The sequence below is a fragment of the Oryctolagus cuniculus genome, chromosome 7, assembly GCF_964237555.1.
Source record: "Oryctolagus cuniculus chromosome 7, mOryCun1.1, whole genome shotgun sequence".
NCBI classification, from domain to species: domain Eukaryota; kingdom Metazoa; phylum Chordata; class Mammalia; order Lagomorpha; family Leporidae; genus Oryctolagus; species Oryctolagus cuniculus.
Window position 1 is genome coordinate 78,669,243 of NC_091438.1, and position 14,474 is coordinate 78,683,716.

General features: G+C 48.5%; 1 long non-coding RNA gene across 5 annotated transcripts in view; it reads left to right on the forward strand.

Moving 5' to 3' along the window:
* LOC138850605 (uncharacterized) overlaps nucleotides 1-14,474 on the forward strand; it is a 120,245-nt gene that overhangs the window by 91,349 nt on the left and 14,422 nt on the right. For 2 of the 5 annotated variants that reach the window (XR_011390575.1, XR_011390576.1), the window contains one exon: nucleotides 6,318-6,756. The exons of 2 other annotated variants lie outside the window; for them this stretch is intronic. This is a non-coding gene — a long non-coding RNA (uncharacterized lncRNA). Of the gene's footprint in view, nucleotides 1-4,831; nucleotides 6,757-14,474 lie in introns of those variants that run through there. One more of the 5 variants, XR_011390577.1, reaches the window with a different exon arrangement.

Sequence of the window (14,474 nt, forward strand, 5' to 3'; positions counted from 1 at the left end):
GCCAGCGCTGGGTCGGGCTGAAGCCAGGAGGTCAGAACTCTATCTGGTCCTCCCACATGGGTGGCAGGGACCCAAGCACTTCAGCCACCATCTGCTGCCTTGCAGGGCAGGACGTTGGGATTGGGAGCAGAGCCAGGATTCAAACCCAGGCACTGTGATACATGATACAGGCGTCCCAAGAGTGTCGTCACCACTGTGCCCAACGCCTGCCCCTGCTTACTTTTTAGAACAGGCAAACAAACAAGATGGGCCAACAGGCTGAGAATCTCCAGGCCTGGCCTAAGGCAGCCGACAGCAGGGCTAGACGACAGCCCACGTCTTGGGCCTGCCCAGATGGGCTCTTTGTGCAGCCCCACTCAAAGAGGGGAGGGTGGCCTTCCTGGAACTTTGCTGTTGGTTCTAAACTTGTCCTGATTAAATAATCGGAAAGTACACATTCTTTTTAGCTTTTAAAGAGTTAATGGGGTGGGCATTTGCCAGCATTCCTTATTGGAGCACCTGGGTTGTATTCCCAGCTCCCGCTCCTCCGGCTTCCCACTAACGTGCACCTCGGAAGGCAGCAGGGGACGGCCCAGAGCTGCGTCCCGGCAGCTCCCGTCCAGGGGAGCCTGGGAGACGTTGGCTCCTGGCTTCACCTGGCCCACTCCCGCTCGTTACAGAGGTGGGAGCTCTGCTTGCCTCTGTGCCTCTCTGTCTCACAAACCGTGAAAGCGTTCCAATCTTTTTATGTAGGATGCATCCTGAAACGCATCCCTTTTTGGATCCTACCCAAGCTGCAGAATACACTGAGGGGGGGCAGAAGCGTTTCAGTTATGCAGCTTCTACACTCGGCCCCCAGACAGTCCCAGCCGATAGCCGAGCACCTGGTCACCGAACAGCATGCACCTGGAAGTTTCTGGAAAGCTCTGCCTCTTAAATGGTTGAGTGCTTTAGGGTGTGTTTGCACCCTAAACGGCATGCAGTTCACACGAGCATGAGTGGAAACCACACAGATCCTGGATGGATCTGGAAGAACACTGAAGTGGGGGGGGGGGCGTCACCTGCACGTAAAAGCTCTCACTTACACATTAACTGTTGTGGTTAGGTTTTCTAAGTTTACCATAAGTGACAGATGGGTGTGTTTTCTGCCGGCAGAAGTGTGCTTTAACAGTCCTCACTAATAGCACTTTGTCCTATTGCTGTGTGACATATGAGGAAGAATGTAGGGTTCACTTTTTCTTTTTCTTTTTCTTTTTTCTTTTTTTGGAAAATCTGACATCACCCAATTTTTTTTTTTTATTTGACAGGCAGAATTAGACAGTGAGAGAGAGAGACAGACAGACAGACAGAGAGAAAGGTCTTCCCTCCTTTGGTTCACCCCCAAATGGCCGCCATGGCTGGCGTGCTGCGCCAATCCAAAGGCAGGAGCCAGGTGCTCCTGGGATCTCCCATGGGGTGCAGGGCCCAAGGACTTGGGCCATCCTCCACTGCCCTCCTGGGCCACAGCAGAGAGCTGGACTGGAAGAGGAGCAACCGGGACTAGAACCCGGTACCCATATGGGATGCCCGCACCACAGGCAGAGGATTAACCAAGTGAGCCACAGCGCCGGCCCAGGATTCACTTTTTAAAAACAAATTTCATTGTCTGAAAGGCAGAGAGACAGAGATACATACAGAGGGACGGAGAGATCCTCCTTCCACTGGGTCACAAATGCCCGCCACGCCCAGGGCTGGGCCAGGCTGAAGCCAGGAGCCCAGAACTCAATCCAGGTCTCATAGGAACCCCGGGACTCGAGCCATCACCTGCTCCCTCCCAAGGTGTGCGTTAGCAGGAAGCTGGATCAGAAGTGCAGGAGGCAGGACTGGAACCAGAAACTGACACAAGCACCTTAAGCATTGTCGTTAACCCGCGTTTAGGCTTCAGAGGCTGAATTATTGGGTGCGATCCTGGTTTAGTCACTTGCTGGCCATGTGGCCTTCGGCAAGCGAGCCAACCCCTGTGAGCCTCATTTCCCTCCCAGGTAAAACGAGGATCGCAATCCCTGCTCCCTGCTGTTGGTACAAGGTGAGAGGGGATGATGGTTTTGAGAGGCTGAGAGGATGAACTGCGCATGTGCAAGGGGTCGCCGCCGGCGCAGGGGTAGGGGTCGCCTGGGCCTGAGAGCTGCAGACCTGGGCGTTATCCTCATTAGCTCCCGACCTTGGGGCGGCTTTGGCCCTACTGCCGCACCTCGGCTTTCTGGCTGTTAAAACCAGGAAGGACGCAGCAAGTTCCTTCTGTAAAAACGAACTGACCGTCCATACCCATGTCTGCAGTGGATTTGTGGCAAGTGACAGCTCGCTAAAACCCTGGCACCTGAGCAGCTTCTCCGTGAGTAACGTGGCCCAGCTGCTTTATTCTACACACGAGGAGGGAAACTCAGCAGGAGAGGTAACGTGCCCGAGGCTGCATGGCTACCTAAGGGAGGACTGCAGCTCAGAAACAGCGCCTGGCCAGTGTTCAGGCCTGGCGAGACCCTGCAGGGATTGGTTTACAGACGTGGGGAACAGAGAGCGACTGCCTTAGAGTGCAGCTGGAGGATGAATGAGAATCATCTGAGTTAAATTTGGAGCACACGGCAACTCAGGAGAGAGCCGAGAGGTAGGAGAGAGTAACGTGGGTGGAAACGGTGACGGAGGAGGAGGGGTTTGCCCTGGGTGCAGAAAACCACCCAAGAGGCCCTACGTGAAAGAGCGAATGGAGCTGCCGGCGTAGCGGACACCTCATAGGGCCACCAGTTCGAGTCCCAGCTGCTCCACTTCCCATCCAGCTCCCTGCTAATGTGCTTGGGAAAGCAGTGGCAGATGGCCCAGATGTTTGGGCCCCTGCACCCACGTGGGAAACCCAGAAGAAGCGACTGACTCCTGGTTTTGGACTGGCCTAGCCCCCAGCCATTGCAGTTGTTTAAGGAGTGAACTAGAGGATGGAAAACCTTTCTCTCTGTCTCCCCCCGCCCCCCCGTAACTCTGCCTGCCTGCCTTCCTTCCTTCCTTTCTTTCTCTTTCTCTCTTTCACAGTGAGAGAGACAGACAGAAAGGTCTTCCTTTTGCCGTTGGTTCACCCTCCAATGGGTGAACTAGAACCTGGTGTGCCGGCGCCGCAAGGCGGAGGATTAGCCTAGTGAGCCGTGGCGCCAGCCAACTCTGCCTTTCAAATAAATAAATAGGTTGGCGCCACGGCTCACTTGGCTAATCCTCTGCCAGCAGTGCCGGCACCCCGGGTTCTAGTCCCAGTTGGGGCACCGGATCCTGTCCCGGTGCTCCTCTTCCAGTCCAGCTCTCTGCTGTGGCCCGGGAAGGCAGTGGAGGAGGGCCCAAGAGCTTGGGCCCTGCACCTACATGGGAGACCAGGAGGAAGCACCTGGCTCCTGCCTGCGGATCGGCCGCAGCGCACCAGCTGTAGCACCATTTGGGGGGTGAACCAATGGAAAAGGAAGACCTTTCTCTCCCTCTCTCTCTCTCTCTCTCTCTCACTCTCTCTCACTCTCTCTCACTGTCTAACTCTGCCTGTCAAAAAAATAAATAGAGAGAGAGAGAGAGAGAGAGATAACAGCTTGGGAGGACGGGGCAGCACCTGCTGGGCTGCAGCCACAGGGGTTCCCGGGACCTGGAAAGAGTCTTCCCCTGTGCCTCCACATCAGCGTGAACCGGTGATCGCCCTGGCTTTGGGCTCCTGGCCTCTAGTACTGTGTGACAACAAGTTACTGGAGGGTTTTTTAAAAGTTATTTTAAAAAGTTATTTATGGTATACTGTGTGATAATTTGAGGCGTGTATTCAAGCTGTGCTGACCAAATCAGGTTAGTTAGCGTTTCCATCTCCTTCAATACTAACACTTCTGTGATGAACAGTAACGGTACACAGGTGCGGGAAGCGAGGCCGTGTTTCAACACACACAATTTAGTGTGCACCGACCAAATCCGGGTAGTTGGTGGTTCCCTCTCCCTGTCGCTTCTTTGTCTCTGGAGACTCTGAGCTCCTGTCTTCTCTCGGTTGTAAGTTGGGTCAGAGATTATTGTAGTCACCCCTCCCCTGCGCTGTAGACAATTCTGTTGTTCTCAGCCATCAAGTGTGAGGTGGCCACGGGAAGGTACAACAGAGGGGAGGGGTTCAGGATGAGCCACTGGTTTCTGGGTGTTTGGTGTTGTCACTTCCTGGGTTTGTCACTTCCTGGCTGTTGTCACTGGCTGTGTAGTGTGCACTTGTTCCTTGTGAGGTGCTGGGGGGGGGGGTTCAAGCCGAGAGGGCGCGTGGGGCTGGTGGAGGAGCTGAGAGCTCAGAGGGCAGAGAGGGCAGAGAGAAGCTGGGTATTGTCGTGGCCAGGTGCCATTTACGCTCAGGAACCTGTACACTCCCACCCGAGGGGCGGCAGAGGACCTGTGAGTGGGTGACCGGTTGCTGCCTGGTCCCCCTGCAGGCACTGCGGTCCCAGCTGTTCCCGGTTCTGCCGCCATGACACTGTACAGGAACACACAGGACGGGATGGCGTGCCTCACAGGGAAGATCAGGCCGCCTGGGGGAAACTGATGCCATTCTGCCTTCCCAAATATGGCCTCCATTTGTGGACGGCTGCCTTCCGGAATTAGGGAGTCCTGCCTGTAGGCATTAGAACATAACTCTTCTCCGGGAGAAGTTCTCATAGCCCTTTTCTTGGCTTCTTTTTGAGAATTTGTTCTCAGAGTGGCTTGTGATGCAATGGCGACAGGAGTGCGAGGCAACAAAGGCCGGGGAGCTTGGGACAGAAGCTGGGTGGGCTGGGTACGAGAGGCCCTGGGGACCCTAAAACTCAACCTGCCCTGCTTTACTGCTTTGCAGGGGAGGGGAAAGCAGCCTGGAGCCGCAGCCCCCACGACTGGGCATCCTCTGAAACCTGCCTTCCGTCACCCTCACCTGTGGGCCCATGGCGCGCTCTGAGCAGACACACAATGGCTTGACTGGGCAGTGTGAGGGGAAGTCTGTCACCAGATTTTGGGTGATGACGCTCACTGTCGCTGGCCTGTGCTTGTTGCCTCTTCTCGGCTCCGTTGCTGCGATGGTCGTCTAGCACCAGCCCGCCCTTGTGATTCTCCTGAAGTGCTGTGGTGGAAGCAGCCAGATCCCTGCCCTCCCCTCTGCTGGCACTGCCTCCAGGGGGGGCTGCAGATGCAAATGCATTCCTCCCCCTTCCAAGTCTTCCCACTGCTCCTTGCGTACAGAATCCATAAAACTTTGCCTGATCTAATGAGAACCCGTTCTTTGCAGCTTCAGCTCATCCCCTAACCCCGGACACTTTGTTCTCTGACATTTACCCAGCATCCCTGGTTCCAGCAGATCTCTGCTCACTGCACCTTTGTTCTGGAATATACCCTCCCCCTTTACTGGCGGGGGGAGCGTCCCCTCACCAAATGCCCCTATTTTCAGCCTTCTGGCCTCATATACCTTTCACGGTGGTCCTTTTGGGAGTTGAAATTACACTTGGATATGGTACTGGCATTGTTCCCTCCTCTACCAGATCGTAGGTGTCTCATTCTTGGTGGCATCTCTGATATCCAGTGCCCTTGTTCTGTTGGGGTCTCATTTATGTGGATGGAATGCATGAGATGAACAGACATGGATCACCACTGATAACTGAGTTGCCAGATGAGTTCTGAGATTCTCAGGATGGGTCCCTTCCGTGTGGCTCCGTGGTAGGGTTTGAAAAGCAGTTCACCTCTATGCTGAGGGGGACCTTTCCCCTCCTGGAGAATGCTCGTTCTTGGCACAGGTGGACAATGATATTGTCTCTCCAGTTCCACTCACGGGAGTTAATTCTCATCCCAGCAGAAGGAGAGAAATTCTTGCAGGCCCTGGGAGAAATGATGTTGCTTTATTAATAGCAACCAAGAAGGATTTCTCTGGATGGTAGTTTATGAATGAAGAGAAGCTCCGTGAAGGATGATGTGGACCCCACTAGAGAGACCTTGCGCCCATTCGCATCTGAATCATGGGCAGTGGTTATTGAAATGAGTGTGTGGCCTCTGAGAAAGAAGGGAGAAGATGAGAACTACACTCGACCACTTAAAGTAAAAAGCAAGACACTGGCTTGGCAAAACTACCAACAAGGATTAATTTAAGGGGGGAAAAAGCCAGTAACGAGACTCAAACGTAGTTCAAATGTTTCTTTCAAAACTTAAGTCTCCACTATATGGCTCAAGTTTGTGGAATGAAGAAAATATGGTGTGCATCTGTCCATTTGTTTTTTTCATGGCTTGTGTTTAATTATCCACAAAGCAGAGAAATTCACAAAATGTTTCATGTTCTTCTCTTTTCATTGCCCGAACAGAGACTTCCAAGGATTTGGCAGAACTGGGCGCGATCCCTTGGAAAGTTTTACGAACGCAGACCGTGTGTTTTTAATCTTTTGTATTTTGATCATCCAGATTTATTTTCTGTGACTCGTTCATGCTCGACTCTACCGTATTTTAAGTAAACAAGGAGTCAGCAGTTTTTATCCTGAATTATATATTGGGCTTTATTATTTTTTTAATACCCTGCATCAATGATTAACGAGCAGACTCAGTATTAAATCAGAGGATTCTTCTTTGTCTCGGACAGAAGGGAAGTCTTGAGCCCCGGGAGAGATTTGTATCTACATTGATTTTAATATAAACATCAGAGACATTCCACTGTGAACAGATTTCTTTTCCTCTAAAGAAATTCTCTACATGCATGTTGCATTCTCTATTTGTGGAGGTACAAGAATAAATAAATCAATGTGTCTACCTTTTTGTCTCTATTCATATTTTGAGTCAGTAAGTTGTTTTGGTAGTCAGAATTCTTTTTGTGTTTATATGTTTAGTAGTGTGTATGAGGAAAACATCCAGTGCTTACCTCTTATCCTAATTGCCTTTGTTTTCCTTGTTCTTCCCAAATTTCACCCCATTCTCATGGATCTCGTTTTCCGGGGTCTGTTTAAGTGTTAGGAGCACAAATAACTGGTAACATATTAGGAGCTGCCAACACAGAAAGCCAAGGTGTCTTGTGTTCTTGATGAATATTTAAGAAGGATGTATCTTAAAACAACAACGGAACTCTTAGGTCGCCCATCTCAAATGGTATATAATTACAATAATTTCAGGCCAGTGCCCAAACAGGAAGCTATGGCAATAAAACTGAAGGCCACATTTGATTGAAATAGATAATTCCATGTTTTTTTTTTTTAACTGGAAGATGATTTTGTTCATTAGCTGTGCTAAGCCTATGGAGGCTAAGTCATGGATCCTGATTGTTGGGATGGTCCCAGCAGATGCACATCAATCAAGTCATGGAGCAGAAACCAGCACTGGAGGAGATCTTCGCAGCATCACCAGGTCTTACAGAGAGGTAGACCTCCAGCCGCACATTTAGAGACCGAAGAGAGTGCTTGGGAATGCAAGTTAACAACTTGTAAACTGGGCAACTGGGCCTGTGAAATAGGAGCCCTGACAGCACGCCCTGAAGGACCACTCCCCCCCCCTCCTCTTCAGTGAGCAAGTGCAGAAGCGCCTCCCATGTACCAGGTGCAGTTCAGGTGCTGAGCAGGTACGGTGGACCAAAGAGATCTCAGTCACGAAAAGGAGCCTCAGGGGCTGCTCTGCTGGGTGGGGCGCTAAGTGAGGCACTGAGCATCTTTCCTCGCTCTAAGAATAAATCACCCGTCACTAACGTCATCTCTAGGTCTCTATCAGAGACTGAGGTTAAGAACACTTATGGAGTGAATGGTATACTACAGTGCATTTTTTTCTTCTAGATTTAAGAAAGTGTAGAAGAGATTGGCTTTAGGGTACAGCGGGTTAAACTATGGCCTGCAGAGCTGGCATCCTTTATGAGTGCCTGTTCGAGTCCTGGTTGGTCTACTTCTGATCCAGCTCCCTACTAATGGCCTGGGAAAGCAACAGAAGATGGCCTAAATTCTTGGGCTCCCACACCATGTGGGAGACCCAGGAGAAGCTCAGCTCCTGGCTCCTGGCTTCGGATGGGCACAGCTCTGGCCGTTATAGCCATCTGGGGAGTGAATGAGCAGATGGAAGATTCTCTCTCTTTTTCTCTCTCTTTCTCTCTGTAACTCTACCATTCAAATAAATAAATAAATATAAAAAAAAAACCTTTAATTCCAGCCATAACCAGATATTACATGGTGGGAAAAAAACAAGTGTGGAAGTTCATTCTGTTAGCTCATTTATCACAGAAGTGATCACTTTAGGATTAAAGCTATAGAAGTTTCCTTGGAAACTTACATTTTCCTCTGTGTCTTACAAAGGAAACTTTTGCAGAGAGCTTAAGGCTACCTAGCTAGTGAGTGACAGAACCATGAATAGAATTTGATGTTGTATCTGCTACACTTGGATATTATTAGTCACTATTTTTTTTTTATTTTGGTGCAGAAACTGGGGATCAAGCCAGAGTTACTAAACTTTAAATGTAATTGAGGAGCCTGTGCTGTGGCACAGCAGGTTAACACCCTGGCCTGAAGCGCCGGCATCCCATATGGGCACTGGTTCTAGTCCTGGCTGCTCCTCTTCCGATCCAGCTCTCTGCTATGGTCTGGGAAAGCAGTAGAAGATGGCCCAAGTCCTTGGGACCCTGCACCCACATGGGAGACCCGGAAGAAGCTCCTGGGTGCTGGCTTCGGATCAGTGCAGCTCTGGCCGTTGCGGCCAGTTGGGGAGTGAACCATTGGATGGAAGACCTCTTTCTCTCTGCCTCTCCTCTCTGTGTAACTCTGATTTTCAAATAAATAAATAAATATTTTAAAAAATAAATAATTGAGTAGCATGATGAGATTGTAAGAATGCACTTAGGGCTGGCGCTGTGGTGCAGTAGGTTAAAGCCCCAGCCTACAGTGCCGGCATCCCATATGGGCACTGGTTCGAGTCCAGGCAGCTCCACTTCCAATCCAGCTCTCTGCTATGGCCTGGGAAAGCAGAAGAGGATGGTCCAAGTCCTTGGGTCCCTGCACCCATGTGGAAAACCTGGAAGAAACTCCTGGCTCCTGGCTTCGGATCAACTCAGCTCTGGCCATTGCGGTCATCTGGGGAGTGAACCAATAGGTGGAAGACCTCTCTCTCTTTCTCTCTCTCTGGCTCTACTTCCCTCTGTAACTCCTTCAAATAAATAAAATAAAATAAAATAAATCTTTATTTTTTAAAGCTTTATTTATTTTTATTTGAAAGTCAGAGTTACACAGAGAGAGAGGAGAGGCAGATAGAGAGAGAGAGGTCTTCCATCCGATGGTTCACTCCCCAACTGGCTGCAATGGCTGGAGCTGCACCAATCTGAAGCCAGGACCCAGGAGCTTCCTTCAGGTCTCCCACATGGGTGCAGGGGCCCAAGGACTTGGGCCATCTTCCACTGCTTTCTCAGGCCATAACAGAGAGCTGGATTGGAAGTGGAGCAGCTGGGACTAGAACTGGCGCCCATATGGGATGCTGGCGCCTCAGACCAGGGCTTCAACCCGCTGTGCCACAGTGCCAGCCCCCAGCCTATTCCTTTAATTCATGTCACCAGAAGGAAACAGGGGAAGGGACTAATTGCCACCTCCAAAACATCACCTGTGCAGCCACCTTTCCTGAAGACACCCTAACATGGTGGTTGCAGGCAGGACGGAGTGGTGTAGGTTGTCCCCCCACCTTTTTATTTTAAAGATTTATTGATTTATTTGAAAGGCACAGTTATGGGGGGGAGACAGAGACAGAGAGATCTTCTGTTGGTTCATTCCCCAAGTGGCCCCAATGACCAGGGCTGGGCCAGGCCAAAGCCGGAAGTTTCGTCCATGTCTCCCACGTGGGCGATCTGCTGCTGCTTTTCCAGGCACATTAGCAGGGAGCTGGATCAGAAGTGAAGCAGCCGGCACTTGAACTGGAGCCCTTACAGGATGCTGGTGTCGCAGGTGGCAGTTAACCTGCTGTGCCTCAACACCAGCCCCATGTTGTCCCTCTTTCTAACCCTTGGAGCCATTGACCTGACAGATGGGGACCTAAGGAAAGGGACTTGCTGTTGTAATCTAAGAAGGGCAGGTGGTGACCCACAGAGAGCTTACACAGGAGACAGACAGTGATTCTCTGCTTAGGATCATTTCCTAAACGCTCGAGTGAAAGAACAAAAAAAATCTTTTTCCTTCTATTCTCACAATAAGATTGGGGTTGGCGGCACTGTAAACGTTGGCTAAAAATATGTGTTGGGAACAGTATCTTCTTCTTTGCAACTTTTCAGGACGTTTAGTCATTCATTTAAAGGAATAGTTTCTGAACACCTGGTGTTCAAGTGGCTCCATGCTAGGCAAAGTCTGGACTATGAGGCAACCGTTCAGAAAAGTGGAAGTGAAAAGATAAGACTGCAACAGACCGCAATCCAAACCCAAGAGCAAAAGTGAAAGAATGAGTTTATTGTAAAATTAGGATGTTTAGGAAAGAATTTGATCATGCAAGCACAGACGTGCCATTAAATAATTTAGGGGTCTGGCACTGTGGTGCATGTTAAACCTCTGCCTGTGATACATCCCAATGGGCACTTGTTTGAGTCCCAGCTGCTTCACTTCCAGTCTAGCTTCCTGTTAATTGCCTGGGAAAGCAATGGGAGATGGCCCAAGTGCTTGGGCCCCTGCACCCATGTAGGAGACCTGGAAGAAGCTCCTGGTTCCTGACTTTGGCCTGGCCCCTGCCATTGCTATTATGGCTATTTGGGGAGTGAACCCACAATGGAAGATCTTTCTCCATGTCTCTTCCTTCTCTTTGTAACTCTGCCTTTCAAATAAATAAATAAATCATTAAAAAATAAATTGATAAGTAATCTACAGCAGAATAATATGTCTTAATTATATTGACTAAATAAATTGCCTAGTCTGCCTCACATCTTTATTTGGATGTCGTTGCTAAAGGACAATGTTGCTACATTTACATTCTGCTTAGTTAAATAGGAGTGATATATGTAAGATACTGAAGTTCTCAGGATAGAACTTAGTCAATATTTTGAAGGTATTACAGAAAAAGTTAAATTCCATAAGGTGATTATTCTTAGCTACTGTCCTCAATCATATCTACAAAGTCCATTTTCGTTCAACAGGGTTTTAGAGATGCACTGGCATGTGTTCAACTCACTATAGAGACAAAAGCCCCCATCATTGTACTATTTCATCTCTAGGATTGCAAATCGATGACATATTAATTAATTGGCTAATGTTTGGACTTGATGCCTTCCAGATGAGATGCTTATGCAATATCCTGGTGATTTACGAAGACATCCTAGTGTTGTCAGTGATTAAGGTTTCAAATTTTGGGTGTGTCACTCTTGGAAAGCTATCTTCAGATGGCTCCTCTAATTTGTTTTTGTGTTTCCATTGGAATGGGCGACTTTTTTTTTCTTTTTTCTAACTTCTTTCTCACATTCTCTGACTATGCCCTATTCGGAGTGTAATCCTATGTGCTAGTTTCTGGGGTATCTTACTATATATACTTATTTATAAACATAAATACATATGAACTTCTATATTCTTTCCATGTGGATTTCTTTTGGGTTTTAGAAAAGGTGTTTTATGGAGCTTATGTAAGTATTTTCCTTTTTGCCCTCCCTGAGCCTGAGCGCAAGCTTGCCCTCCCTCGCTCCTGAGTTTGGAACAAGGCCAAAATGAAAGCCGAGATCTCACCTGCAGAGTGAGTGAGTCTCAGCAGGAACCTTCTAATCTGAGAAGCATCGGTATTCTACTCACACAATGCCTAACGCTGGCGAGTGAACCAGGAGTTTACAAGTCTTTTTCAGCAATGGACTCGACAAAATAGATAGTTTTCCTTTCTGAATTTTTTTTTCATTTTCAAAACAGCATGTTTTTCTTTAAAAATACGATTGTTTCAGTTAGAAAAAACAGTCTCAGCCAACAATAGTAATTTGCTAATGCAAATAATTCTAATGTTGTCCTCTTCTTTTAAGTATCAGGGAAATTGATTGCAGAAATTGTTCTTATTTTGAAACTGGCAAAATTTTATGAAGAACTCGGGCTATTATATATTAATTGCCTGATTTGCTTTCTTAATGTAGAGAAGATGTATCCTTTGTTACTTTCTCATGTGACTGTGCAGGACTGTTATTTACTAGTGGTCTGATTTGCGTTTTCAATATGGAAAGGTCATTTTCTCTTTCTCCATGTAACTATGCACATACTCTACTGCTTAGGATGCAAAACGCAGAAGGAAGAGGACAGCTCAGCTGACTTTCTGGCAGATGTTCACCACATGTGGAGTTAGCTAGCAAGGAGCAGAAGCCTGGGTCAAGAATGGCCCACTCCTATTCCTTTCTGAAACATTTTTCATGTGGTTTCATGAAATCGATGTGTATTTTAATAGCCTTCTTGAAGACCAAGCTGAAGTCTTTGTTTTCAGGCAACTCAACTCAAGCTGTCTGTGGGCAGCTATTGTTTCTACCTGCTCACTCTACCATGCTTTTGTCAGACAAAAAAATCCTGATTTGCTTTTGGAAAATCACTCCTCCTCCAGCCATGTGGTCTTATTGATAGGACCTCAGTGCCACACTAGTAAGGCTCTTCCTTTTATTATAACAGGTTTTAAATTTATTTTATTTAATTGAAAGACACACACACACACACACACACACATACACAGATCTCTCATCTACTGGTTCACTACCTGAGAGCTCTCAACAGTCAGGGCTAGAACATGCTGAAACCAGGAGCCAGTAACTCAGTCTAGTTCTCCAACATGGCTGACAGGGACCTGAATACTTGAGCCATCGCCTGCTGCTTCCCAGAATGCATTAGCAGGAAGCTGGTTTTGAAGCAAAGAAGCCAGGACTTAACTGCACTTTGATCTAGGACGTGGCCATCCCAAGTGAGCTCCTAACCACCGTGCCCTAAGTCTTGTTTCTCTAGGGCTTACAGATATTAGGAAGAAGAGGAGGTTTGCTTTGTTTTCTCTTGTTTTTGTTCCTTAAGCTGAAAGGACCACATACGCCTGAAGCTGCCCTTGATCCTAACGTGGGCACCCATGGAAGAAGCTATCTGGCACATGCTGTCAACATACAGAGGGAAGCAAACTTCTGGCAACAGTTAGCTCCTCTGAAGTGAGGGCAACCCTTCACATTCGCAGTGATTGGAGCCAATACATTCCCTCTTGCTTAAGCTAATTCAAATTGAATTTTCATCACTCGAAATCAAAAGAACTGTGGGCCGGCGCCGCGGCTCACTAGGCTAATCCTCCGCCTAGCGGCGCTGGCGCACCGGGTTCTAGTCCCGGTTGGGGCGCTGGATTCTGTCGCGGTTGCCCCTCTTCCAGGCCAGCTCTCTGCTGTGGCCAGGGAGTGCAGTGGAGGATGGCCCAGGTGCTTGGGCCCTGCACCCCATGGGAGACCAGGAAAAGCACCTGGCTCCTGGCTCCTGCCATCGGATCAGCGCGGTGCGCTGGCCGCAGTGCGCCGGCCGCGGCGGCCATTGGAGGATGAACCAACGGCAAAGGAAGACCTTTCTCTCTGTCTCTCTCTCTCACTGTCCACTCTGCCTGTCAAAAAAAAAAAAAAAAAAAAAAAAACACAAAAGAACTGTGATATCGTTTCATACTGAGAGGTGAGAATGATCCACTTGATGCAAGCAAAAGCAATTGGTCAGCAGTTCTAGCTGAGTAATAGAAATCTTATCAAAATCTCTTAGATAAGTAAAAGTGTGTATATATATTTAAAAATATTTATTTATTTGAGAGGCAGAGTTACAGACAGAGAGGTCTTCCATCTGCTGGTTCACTCCCCAAATGGAAACCAGGAGCCAGGAACTTCTTTCAGGTCTCCCACGTGGGTGCAGACGTATATGCACTTGGGCCATCCTCCACTGCTTTCCCAGGCCATTAGCAGGGATCTGGGCTGGAAGTGGAGCAGCTGGGACTTAAACTGGTGCCCATATGGGATGCTGGTGCTGCAGGAGGAAGATTAGCCTACTACACCACAGTGCCAGGCCTCAAGCAATAAGTTTTAAAAAAGTATTTGTTTGTTAAAATATTTATTTTCATATACTTGAAAGGCATAACTACGGAGAGAGAGGATGTTATCTTTTATCGGTGCTGCTTCACTTCCCAAGTGCTAACAGCAGTTAGGGCCGGGCTAAGTCAGGAGCCAGGAACTCCATCCAGGTCTCCCATGTGGGTGGCAGGAGCTCAACAACAAGGGCCATTGTCTGCTGCCTTCCCAGGTGTACTAGCAGGAAGCTGGATTGGAAGTGGAATAACCTGGACTTAGCTGGCACTCTGATATGAGATGCTGGTGTCCAAGGTAGTGGCTCAACCTGTGGCGTCACAGTGCTGACTTCTATCACCTGAATTTTAAATTATTAAGAGGGAGAGGCCCAGACTGGTAGAAAGAAGGAAGAAAGGGAGGGAGGGAGGAAGGGAGGAAGGAAGGAAGGAAAGAAAGAAAAAAGGAGAGAGAGAGAAGGAAGGAAAAGTAGAAACTTCACAAGTGCTGTGTTAGC